This window comes from Chiloscyllium plagiosum, unplaced genomic scaffold, assembly GCF_037043375.1.
Source record: "Chiloscyllium plagiosum isolate Xiang-an unplaced genomic scaffold, Cpla_swu_hap1 HiC_scaffold_52, whole genome shotgun sequence".
Taxonomy (NCBI): Eukaryota; Metazoa; Chordata; class Chondrichthyes; order Orectolobiformes; family Hemiscylliidae; genus Chiloscyllium; species Chiloscyllium plagiosum.
The window spans coordinates 21,042,637-21,054,812 of NW_028270190.1; the positions used below are offsets into that span (position 1 = coordinate 21,042,637).

The 12,176-nt window shown below is 41.0% G+C and overlaps 1 pseudogene; it reads right to left on the minus strand.

The window, feature by feature from the left end:
* Positions 1-11,862, minus strand: part of LOC148134869 (putative G protein-coupled receptor 139) — a 36,931-nt pseudogene extending 25,069 nt beyond the window's left edge.
* Between the last annotated feature and the right edge of the window lie 314 nt (positions 11,863-12,176).

Below are 12,176 nucleotides of genomic sequence, written 5' to 3' on the forward strand. Positions count from 1 at the left end.
CGAGAACTGGCCCTCGGTTTCAACAAGTTAGAGCACATTTAACTTTGTCTACTCTGGTCACTCTCACAATGTGTTCTCCTCTGCATGGGTGAGACAAAGAAGAGACTTCCTGATTGTTTCACCAAACACCTACATTTTGTCCGTAAAAAATGACCCTGAGCTTCCAGTTCCTTACCACTTTAACCCCATTGCCGTCTTCCCATTTCAGCAGTTCTATCCTAGACTTGCTGCGATGAACCAGGCAAGCTCAATGCAAGCTGCAGGAGAAAAACCTCATCTTCTTTCTCGGTATCTTACATCCTTCCAACTCAAAAATGGGATCGACAATTTCAGAATATAAACACCCACCTTCATGTCAATTACCCACTTCACACACTTGGATCCCATTTTTTCAGGAGTGCAGAAGCACAGGTAGACGAAAGGGAGGACTGCAGTTGCTGGAAAAGAGAGTCAACATTAGAGTGGTGCTGGAAAAACACAGCAGGTAAGGCAGCATCCGAGGAGCAGCAAAATCGACGTTACGGACAGGAGAACTTCATCAGGAGAACAGCCACCCCATTTTCAATATATGAAAATAAGCATTTTCCGCATGTATTACCATAAGATTTACCTCGTACTCTGATTAACATCAGCAGTCACTTTGTTAGCCTTTCCCTTTGTATACCTCCTACTCTATCTCTTTCGACATCATTTCCATGTATTCTGTAAACTCTCCCAAACAATCCCACCCTACATTATCAGTAGAAATGCCATCATTTCCCAGCTGGTTTAAGTTATGTCAAAAAGGTCACTACTTTTTTTCACCAGACGCTGCCAGACCTATCTCATTTCTCCATTACTGTCTGTTTAGGTGTCAGATGGAAGTTCTGAAGATCAGCCGCATCTGAAACAGCTCACGGACCGAGGAGACTCCTCCTCATGTACCTTCTGTCCACAACAATGGGGAAGCCCAGTGCATCTGGATAAAAACCAAAACAGTGAAGTGGATGGTCCACTAGCATGTTGTAATGATGTCATCAGTATCACATTCGCAGTCTTTATCCAATTCGATTTACACCACGTGAGTTTAATATAAAATATGTGAGCAGAATAAGACCACTTAACCCATCAAGCACGGTCTGCAATTCGATTACTGCTAATCGACTTCTAAAATCCATTCTCGTACCTTCCCCCTGTAACCCTCGACTTCGTTTCTACTCAGAGCTGAAAATGTGTTGCTGGTAATGCGCAGCAGGTCAGGCAGCATCCAAGAAGCAGGAGAATCGAAGTTTTGCGCATGAGCCCTTCTTCAGGCTCATGCCCGAAACGTCGATTCTCCTGCTCGTTGGATGCTGCATGACCTGCTGCGCTTTTCCAGCAACACATTTTTCAGCTCTGATCTCCAGCATCTGCAGTCCTCACTTTTTCCTTTCTACACAAGAAACTATCTGTCTCTGTCTTAATAGTATTCAACAAATTTGCCTCCGTAGCCCCCTGTGGCACTGACGCACACCATATGGCCGTAGAAATTTCTGTACAACAATGTTCAAATGGGTTTTCGTTCACTCTGAGGTTGTGCTCTGCATCCTGATTTCTCTTATTCAGTGAATTACCTTCTTCACCATCGAGGCCTCTCTGTATTTGGTAAGCTCAAATTAGATCCTTTCTCAACGTTCTAACCTCCAAAAGGTACAGAAAGAGAGATCACAAACACTGCTCATATGAAAAGCCCCTGTGAACATCGCTGAATGATTTGAAGGAAAAAAAAACTGAACGCAATAGGAACGGCAAAGTTATAGGTCCTGAATTCGTGCAATAAAACTAATGATTTTTGCAGCAAGGTAAGCCATTTCCCTGGCCAACACAAACTCTGATATCTGATCAAAAACGTAGAAAATTGTACAAATGGTCTCGGCTCCTAAAAGGAAAGTACGTCCATTCTGATCAATTTCCAACCTGTCAGTGCCATTACAATAGCCAAATTGGTGGACGGTCTCTTTGACACAGCTGCCAAAGCAGCACATGCACAAAAATTACCTACTCCGTGGGATTTCTGACAGATCCGCACGTGAAGGCGGTATTTTGATGGAAATATGTTTGAATTACGAATCCAGAAAACCGGGGCAATGCTGCTGCAGCTGCTGAAAGTTAAAATCATTCTTAAAATCTGAAATTTCAAAAGCTGGAATCAGTAATAGTGACCTTAAAACAATGTCGATTGTTCATAACAATTTCATTCCTCGAATGTCTTTAAAAACGTCAACTTATTGTCCTTCCTGGTCAGGTCGAAAAGTGACTCCAGACACACAGAGATTTGCTTAAATCAAAGGCACCCTCTTGCCAAGCACGACATTCGATTATACTAAACTGGTCGAAGTTCTAATAGGATGAAACTGGACAGAAGACCTGGAACTGCTCTAGATGGGGCGGCACAGTGGCACAGTGGTGAGGTACTGCTGTCTTACAGCATGGGACCTGTGGTCGACTCCAGCCTCGGGCGACAGTCTGTGTGGAGATTGCACGTTCTCCCGTGTCAGTGCGGGTTTCCTCTGGGTAGTCCGGTTTCCTCCCACAGTCCAAAGATATGCAGCTTATGTGAATTGACCATTCCAAATTGCCCGTAGTGTTCAGGGATGTGTAGGTCATGTGTATTAGTCCGACATAATTGTAGAGTAAAAGCCTAAGCAGTTGGCTTGGCCGAGTTACTCTTCAGAGGGTCTGTTTGGAGTATTGGGTCGAAGCGCCTGTTTCTACACTGTCAGGATTCTAGACATCAGACAACGAGAAATAGAAACCCAGACATTTCGAGCCTGTACAGGCCACTTTCCACACATCTGAGAGCTTGTAACAACATTTTCAGCGTTTTTCAAAATACTACAAAGAAACATTGGGAAAGAAGTATTGAACACAATGAGCCTCCTGCCCTGCCTCCTGCAATTTTGTTCATGGTTGTCCACCTCCTCAATACATTTTTAAACACAACATACACATCATTTTCATGAGTATAGGAATCAAATGTAGAAATTCGGAACTGGCCGATTGAAGCTTGTACGCCATCATCTAAAATGATTGGTAAGCCTCGACCACAACACCATGTTCCTGCTTTCTCCCCATCCCTGTCGTATCGAGAAATGCATCTACTGTGTTCTTATTTATATTCAATACCCTGGACTCGACAGATTTATGTGGGGGGGGGTACATTCGCAGCTAATCAGTGTCTGAATTTAGAAAGTACTGCACATCTCAGTACAAATTGGCTAGTCTTAGATACTAAGTCTGTGACCCCTTGATATATACCTAACAGCCATCCCTGTATCCAATCTGTCCATCCCTGTCAGAGCTTTTATTTTATGTTTCAGTGTTTCTGCCTATTGTTATTTAGTGTAGCGAATGCACACTTGGTCGAACAAGTCTCTTTTCACAAGTCAAACCTGGAATCCCAGCGATCCGGTCATTCCTGCTGGTCATTCAGCCTGTGAAAGCTTTTGCCTTTATTAGGTAAACATGACATGGACGTGCCGGTGTTGGACTGAAGTGGGCAATGTTAAAAATCACATTATACCAGGTTAAACACCAAACTGGTATATTTTGTTCCCATACACTGTTTGCTCTCAGCTGCCACATTCTGAATCCAAGTTTGTATATTTTTAGATTCGATTCCCTACAGTGTGGGAATAGGTCCTTCAGCCCAACAAATCCACTCCGATCCTCCGAAGAGCAACCCACCAAGACCCATTTCATACATTCACCCCTGACTCATGCACCGAGCACTACATGCAATTGAGCTGACCAAATCATCGAACCTGCACATCCTTGGACTGTGGGAGGAAACTGTCGCACCCAGAGGAAACACACACAGACATGGGGAAAATGTGAAATCTCCTCACAGACAGTTGCTCGTTGTGGGAATTGATCCTGGGTGCAAGGCACTGTGTGTCAGCAGTGCTGACCACTGAGCTACCGTGCTGCCCTCTCATATTACCGCACTCTAATGTGATTTTACATAAAACAGTAAGTGTGCTGGTGGGGTTTTGACAAATAATTTCTGAAAATGAAGGTATATTACATATAATTGATATCCTATTAGTTATTGTTACAGGCCAAGCCAACCCATCACAAAATATATGAGGAAGCTAGATTACCACTGTACTTCTTTCATATTTCCAAAGCTGTATTCTGTGAACGATGAGAACTTAAGAAGATATTAATTTGAGGGACAGCAAATTATATCTAGGGCAGGTGCAAGGGTGAGTTAATTGGGAGGAGCTGTTATCAGGCAACTCCACATTTGACATGTGGGTGTTTTTCAAATCAATGCACAGGATTAGTATAGAGTCATAGAATCACAGAGATCTATAGCATGGAAACAGACGCTTCTGTCCAACACGTCCAAGCCAACCAGATATCCCAACACAATCTAGTCCCACCTGCCAGCACCCGGCCCATATCCCTCCAAACTCTTCCTATTCATATCCGCATCCAAATGCCTCTGAAATGTTGCAATTGTACCAGCCTCCACCGTTCATTCCATACACGTACCACCCTCTGTGTGAAAAGGTTGACCCTTAGGTCTCTTTTATATCTTTCCCTTTTCACCCTAAACCTATGCCCTCTAGTTCAGGACTCCCCAACTCCAGGGAAAAGACGTTGACTATTTACCCTATCTCTGCCCCTCAGGATTTTGTAAACCTCGATAAGGTCACCCCTCAGCTCCCTGGAAAACAGCCCCAGCCTGTTCAGCCTCTCCCTGTTCCACAAATCCTCCAACCCTGGCAACATCCTTGTAAATCTTTACTGAACCTTTTCCATTTCCACAATATCTTTCCGATAGGAAGGAAAGCGGAATTGCATGGAATATTCCAACAGTAGCTTAACCAATGTCTTGTACAGCCTAACATGACCTGCCAACACCTGTACTCAATACTCTGACCAGTAAAGCAAAGCATACCAAACGCCTTCTTCACTGTCATAAGAACCTGCGACTCCACTTTCAAGGAGATATGAACCTGCACTCCAAGGTCTCTTTGTTCATCAACACTCCGTAGAACCTTACCATTAAGTATATAAGTCATTCTAAGATTTGCTTTCCCAAAATACAACATATCGCATTTATCTGAATTAAACTCCATCTGCCACTTCTCAGCCCATTGGCGCATCTGGTCAAGATCCTGGTGTGATCTGAGGTAACCCACTTCGCTGTCCACTACACCTCCACTTTTGGTGTCATCTGCAGACTTACTAACTGTACATCGTATACTCAAATCCAAATCATTTATGTAAATAAACAATATTAGAGGACCCAGCACCAATCCTTGTGGCACTCCTCTGGTCACATGCCTCCAGTCCGAAGAAACAACCCTCCACCACCTCCCTCTGTCGTCTACATTTGAGCCAGTTCTGTATCCAAATAGAGAGTTCGTCCTGTATTCCGTGAGATCTAACTTTGCTAATTAATATCCCATGCAGAACCTTGTCGAACGCGTTACTGAAGTCCATAGAGATCACGTCTACCCCTCTGACCACATCAATCAACTTTGTTCCTTCCTCAAAAAAGCTCAAATCAAGTTTGTGAGACTTGATTTCCCACGTACAAAGCCATGTTGACTATTGCGAATCAGTGGGGAATTCAATGAAGGTAACAACATTTAATGTCAACTTGCGGAGTTGAAATTTTCTCTATTTTGCGATTGTTAGTGCCTCGCATTTGTCTAGCGTGCATGTTACCCACCAACTGCCAGCTCAAGCCTGTTGCATTTGAACATGGACTGTTTAGTACCGGAGGAATCGTGAATGTTGAACACATCACACTCAGCAGAGAACATCCTGACTTCTGACGTCATGATGGAAGGAAGGTCAGAAATGAAACAGCAAAATATGTTTGGGCCTAGTTACTACATGCAGAACGTTGCAGATATGGTTTGGAGCGAGAAAAATGACATCAAACACCAACAAAGATCTTGATACATGTCAGAGAAGACCATAACTAGTGGAGAGCTGCCCCTGCGTGGATTTATCACTTGCTGTATAAATGTTCTGGATGTCTTTCCGTGACTCTCTAAAGACCACTAGGCCATCCAGATATTTTGCACAGATCATTATCTCAGCCACAACTTTGTTCATGAGTATTTGGAATGTGGCTGAATGTGAAGTTCTTCATTCCAAAAGGCATCATTTCAAATTGAGAGAGTCCATTTGCGGTTTCAAACGCAGAAACGTCTTTTGCTTTCTCTGATAAACCCTGACCCTAAGCCTAACCTTAACCCTAATCCTGACCCTAACCCACGCAGTAAGTCCAACTTTGTAATGTAACTTGCTTATCCAACTTTTTCTTTCCAGCCCTCCAAACTTCGAATTGTGTGTGAGCCTGATTTGTAATGGCATTGATCTTTCGGTAGTCCACACAAAATCGTTGAGTCCCTTCAGGTTTGGGAACTAACACGATCCGAAAACTCCAGTCACTCTGACTCAGTTCGATGATATAACCGACAAGAATCGCATCCACTTTCTTCAGGACATGTGTGACTTTGAAAGGTTTAAGTCTGTGTTGATTTACCGGAACAGCATTCCATACTTCCACCTTCGGCGCAATGGTATTAGCCCTCCCCATCTTAGTGCTGCATATGTCCTCATACTGCTGCAACAAACCTTTCATCTGGGTTCTTCTCTCCTAAGACATATCGTTCACTAACCTAACCTATTCCTCAAGGACTTCCTCATTCTTTAACGTATTTTGAGGCACATCAAACTCCATGGAATCTGAATTTGATTCGTCATGCTGCGGGGTAGTAACTAACACCTGTTTGCCAGTTCCTGGTGTCTTTTAAAACAAGTTTCACCTTATTCACGTGATGTATCCGATTCGGTGTTTTTTCTATTCGGCATAGATTTTTCCTTGCCTGATAGTTACCTGGTTTAACTTTTTGTCCATTTGATAGGGTTCACTAAACCTAGCTTTGAAGGGCTCTCCTACCACTGGTACAATACTAATATGCATTCCAGTTGGAAAACGTCCACATTTCAGAGTTTTCATCTGCCACTTGCTTCATTCTGTGCTCTGCCGACTTCAGGTCCTGTTTAGCTCACTCAGCTACCCGAGTCAATCTCTCCCTCACCTCAGAAACATAATCAACGTGTAAAATCTCCGCCCTCCATCCTGTCAATTGTTCTTTAATTAATTTCACTTAATTAATTTCAAATGACCTCTCACCTCATGCCCAAGTATCAACTCAAAGGGACTAAACTGAAAGATTTGCCCAAGGTTTCTCTTATAGCAAAAAATATGTATTGAATACCTATATTCTGATCATTCGGGTAATCCTGACAGTACACTTTTAACGTGGTTTTCGGGGTCGGATGCCAACTTTCCAAAGCTTCCCAGGATTGAAGATGATACGCATTTTACTTAAAATGCTATATCCCTAAGCTATCCATGCCTTCCTTCAACAGCTGAGCAGTAAAATTAGAGCCTGGGTCGGGCTGAATCTCTCTCCCTAGCCCATACTGAGTGAAGCAACCCATTAACTCCTTTGGCAACATTTTACATTAATTTTCTGTACTGGAATTGCTTCCAGAACTCTGATAGACACATCCTTTATTGTTAGCAAGTGCTGTTTCTCACTCTTAGTTTTAGGAAGTGGAACTACATATTCAATCATAATTCACTTGAAAGATTTTTTGAATGCAGTAATTGGCAACAAAGATGTCATTTTGTTTTTACTGCCTGTCACTTACCTATCATTTGGCATGTATGACATGTATTTCAAAATGCAACAACATCCTTGTGTAGACCAGACGAACAGAAATGCTTTTGACCCTTAGTCAGAGGTTTCGTTAAAACTCCGTGACCTCCTACTGGTAGTTAATGTGCGACACATAACACTTGCTGCCTGTATGCTTCTGCCAACATAATCTGGAGCACTTCTGCCCATTTCTCCTTTGCACTAGCCTGCCGTGGTCTCCCTTTTCATCTTAGGATTCAATCCTTAACATAATGAACCGCAATAATACATTCTGACTCATTTCCTGAGGATGCATTATATGTCTATATATGTGTGTGCATGCGCATGTGTGTGTGTGTGTGTACATATAATGTATATGTGTGCGTATATATACATATCTATACAGTCATATACACACCTATTAACAGATCAGACGATCATTAGTCACTGTACAAAGCAAATGCTAAAGAGAAAGATGAAGAAATTGTGTTTCATTTAGCGGATGCACTGTTCAATATAATGCTGCTGGAGAAATCTGAACAGGCAGAGGATCAGGCAGAAGTGCCCCGACCTGAAAGGCTGATGGATTTACAACAGAATAACGAGACAATAAAACTTATCTTTAATTGTCTCCGCTCTCTGTTGTAAGTCGATTAGCCTTTCAGGTCGATGCAGTTTTGCCTGACCTTTTGGCTGTACAGGGATTTTTTTTCTCCGTCCATTATACATCAATGTGTGTTAGCTAATTGAACCTTAATTTCTTCGTCTTTCTCTTAGTTTTAACTTCCTGCTGTGACTTATGATTGTGGGACCTTGTTAATATCCACTCTGGAAAAACTCCTGTGTATTTTTTATTTTAACTCTTTCGTTCCCTGGTTTTCTTTTGGCACCTCCACAACAAGGGGTATCGGTTCCACCTTACAAACCACTAAATCGTTCCCAAGAACAAACTGTATTCCTGGAACTGATGCTGTGTCAATCACTACCCTGTTACTTTCCTAATATTGAGTTGGCACTCATTCGGTGTCACTCTTTCGGTGACAGGACAGAAAAAGTGCAAATATATTTATGTTTTATTATTAGAGACGGATTACATCCCGTATCTCTGAAAATTAAAACTTTTTTTCCCTCCCCCTTCCCCCCCCCCCCCCACTTCTTTCTGAGTAAACTTGACTCACAGAGGCGATGTCTTTGTACAGATCAGGCACCAAATCCCCGACGCAGCCTCTTCCGAGGCTGTGCACTCTCTTTGGTAAACAATTACCAGTGCTCTCTGCACATTTCTTTCTGTTGTACAGGTTCTCCTCTTCCCCCAATTTCTATTGCTCACAGGATGAAATACTTGCATGAAATACATGCTAAATTTTGCCTATTTGTACTAATGCATATTCATCTGACACCCCTCTCGCCTTTCTCATTCCTGAACTTGTTGTTCATCCACATGAATACTTATAATCTCTCAGAGCCTCATAGATCTTATCAATTCTTAAGGGCCACACCTAAATATCAAAATTGCTATTTTTCATTCTTTTGATATCAACATGAATCTGTACTGGTTCCTTCTTTCTGTCTCTGAACCGTTGTCTATATGCTTCTGGTACCAATTCATAAGCATTCAAAATAGCGTGTTTGAGATCTGCATAAACTCTTGACCCCTTAGCTGATAGCGCTGCAAATGCCTCACGAGCTCCACTGACCTATTGTGCCTGAACTAACAATACCCACAAGTTATCTGGACACTGGATCTGCTGATCCACGTTGTCAAAGGAAGTAACTAAGGCTTTGACATTTTTCTCAACAAAAGGTGAAAAAGCTTTCACAAAAATGTATACATCACTACTTTCTCTCTTCATCTTCATCCTATTAACTTAACTTCCCCAGCTAATTTGCAACTTTTGAATTTCAAATTCTCTCTTTCATTCTCTTTCTCTTTCATTTCTCATGACTCTGCATTCCCTTTCTTTATTTTCTAACTGAATTTGTCTCAATTTTAATTTCGGTTTTTCTAACTCTTCTGCGCTTGTTTGTTTCTCTAACACACCTAACTGCTTGACTAACTCAATTAAAATTTCAGCTTTCCTTTTGTACCTGTTGAGATCCAAATCTAACCTAATTGCAAATTCTAAAAGTATAGCTTTCTCTTTCTTTCTAAACTTCCTTCCCAAATTTGGGATTCATCTTTAAACCCCATCTTTAAACCTCTTTATCAATCTTAAAATACATTTTCTCACTTATGATTTAACCAATCATACGTAACTGTATGAAATAAATTTTCTCACCTACGTTTTGTTTAAAGTTCTAGAACATGTATCGGCAAATGCTTAAATTTGCTGGGATTTTGAACAACAGGTCTTTTCAAATCTCTCCAAATCTCAGACTGTATTTGTTTAACCCTGTCCAAATTATAGACTGGAGCCCCCAAATTGTGATGACATGGTGATTACATCCTCTGTTAATTCAACCAAACACCCAGAAATACTTACCTCACCTCGCAATCTGTTAAATTATGATTGATAGAGAACGGACAAATTCTACTATTTAAGAAAAATAATATCCATTTATTCTTTAACTAAAATAGTGAGCATTAAACTAAAACGGAACACAACTCCAAGCCCACCTTTCTCTTAACTCCTTGTTATCTGTCTCCAACTCTACACCAATATATTTTTCCATAAGATAAATATAAAAATTACATCAACTTAATTCAAAATCATACAATGACTGTTATCGTCGGTCTTTTCCTTCTTCCGGTTGAATATCTCCCTGGGTTGTCTTCTTCCTTTTTACTGTCAGATGTATCATATGAAAAGGTGCATTTGATTGAGAATGTTGCAAATTGTCTCGATGGCAGTTATTCTCTCGCTGGCCATTATTCGGTTCCTCTTACAAACTGTCTGTTTTTTTTAATTAAACCCCCAACACTATATTGTCTGATTGGTTCGATGTTGACAAAAGCATTAAATTCAATCTCGATTGGGTCTTCTTATTCTGGGATATAATTTAAACTGATTGGTTAAGTTCCCAATTGTTGTCAAACCATCAACCAACTCAAGTTATTATTTCGCAGCCAAATCGTATATATTTTCAATTTTTCAGTGCACTCTGACACTGCTCGTTAGGATTACGACGGGTGTTTGTAAGCTGTCATTTCAGAATAACATTCATTCTCTCTCTCACAGGTAGAGTACAGACCTTAAGCTTCATAATAAGTGCTATTACTGAAATTAGTTTTCATTCTAAATTTTATTGTTTGAACTTAAGTTCTGCCATCAGCTGCGGTGAAATTTAAATTTTTAATTAGTTAACTCTGAACTATCTGTTCAGTGGAATTGGTATTCTGACGTGAAATCCATGTTCTGAAGTAACTGCAGAGACAAGCACAAGTTTGCAGTCTCAGTATTGAAAACTGAAAGAGTGGCCAGAACAGAACTGGAAACATAATGTCTGTATTTTTTAATCACTGATGCTGGGTTATTTAACAATAACACGGAGGCAAGAGGTGGAGACCAGGAATATTACTGGGATAGTAATGAATAGGTTTTATGACAGAGAAATACCGAGATATGCGTCAGGTCAGGGCAAAAGTGAACCTTGAGGATTTGAACAATCTCCTTCCTCTTCAGGTGTTTGTAAGTGAAGGGTATGAAATTCATAGAAAAGGGGTGGAGTTTGTGTTTGAAAATGAAGATAATAGCTACGTAACAAAAATGGAAGCTGCTAAAAATTCTCAGAAGATATGTAGAGAGAAATCAAATTGAATGTTTCGGGTGGAGTGACCCTTCCTCTGAGGAATAGTCCAGGCATGCTTCCACTGATCTTACACATATGTTGCCAGGTCTGCGAAGATCTTCGAGCAAATTTTATTTTTGTCTTTTATTTACAATCTCCGCAGTTATTTGGGTTGTACAATAGGTCTTTTTTGCCAAACATAGGTAACATAAATTTTAATAACCTTCACAATGTTTGCAGAAGTAATAAATGAAAACTTACCAGGAACACCAACAATAGCGAGGATTGGATAATAACCCACTTGGATAATCATCAGCACAGCTTCTATCCGCAATCCTAACCATGCCCAATCGCGAGAAAGGTAGTAAAGACCCCAGGACAAACTCCTGTCCAATCTTGTAACATTCTGATCTATTGATCTCAGATTCTTATCCATGGCTGCAACATTCCCGTTTATTGATCACAGATTCTTTCAACTCTCGTCCTGGAGCTGCTGATGCCTGTCAATGTTGGAGATAATAGCCCTGCTGCTACTGCGGGAAAACGGATTGAAATGAGTCTCTTATTAATAGAATACGGAATCCCTCCAGTGACAAAATTCCATTGAGACTGGCATTGATCACAGTCACTGAACAAATAGCTCCAGTGAATTCCTTTCAATGCACAGCATTTTATTCCACAATAATACCTGGTCTGGGTTAATTACCACAAAATTGAAATTGTTCCAGCGAGGTTTGTGATGAGGGAGAA